Genomic DNA, 849 nt, shown 5'->3' on the forward strand with positions numbered 1-849 from the left:
TCTCAGTTTACAAAGGTGTATAATTTTCCTTCGTAATTATCTACTCATTTTCAAAGTATGAGTTATAAACTGTTACTTATCTTTTCATTTTATTGCTACATCCAAAAATTGCTTACAAACACAAATACATTTTTTCCTTATAATGAACATACTAAAATAAATATATATATAAAGTGTGTGTGTCTGTATATATACACACACACACTTTTTTAAATTCTAATTGGTTTCAATATAATCTCAAACTTTTCCAAGAGAACTTAAAGTCAACCTACCTACACAGTTGATTAATTTTAAAAATGTACAATGATCAATGGATATTTTGATTTAAGAATTATAAGATATGAATGAATTCCATATGTTTCTAAAGAAAGTGAACAAATAATTTCAGTTGATTTTTAATTTTTAGTTTTCTTATACCATGTTATCAATTTATAACAAAAAAAATCTATAAACAACTTAAAAAGAAATAACATTGAAAATATATTAATAAAACAATTGATCAAGGAAAAATTATATATTTATACAAAATAAATGAACATAACAACCTCCATAATTGACAACAGTAACATCATACTTGCTTGACTAATAGTAGCAAACCACTTATAATATGTATAATATTAATTTAATTTTACATAATTTTGTGAATATAATGGGTTTAGCTTAAATATTTAAAAGTAGGGTTTGTTACATTGCAACTGAATTTTTTCTTTGCTGGTTTCACTTGCAAAAATATATTTTTATAAGGAACTGATATGAAAACTAACCAAAAGATAAACTTCAATCATGATTAATAAGCGCTCTCTCTCTCTCTCTCTCTCTCTCTATATATATATATATATATATATATAT

The sequence above is a fragment of the Lycorma delicatula genome, chromosome 12 (assembly GCF_047948215.1).
Source record: "Lycorma delicatula isolate Av1 chromosome 12, ASM4794821v1, whole genome shotgun sequence".
NCBI classification, from domain to species: domain Eukaryota; kingdom Metazoa; phylum Arthropoda; class Insecta; order Hemiptera; family Fulgoridae; genus Lycorma; species Lycorma delicatula.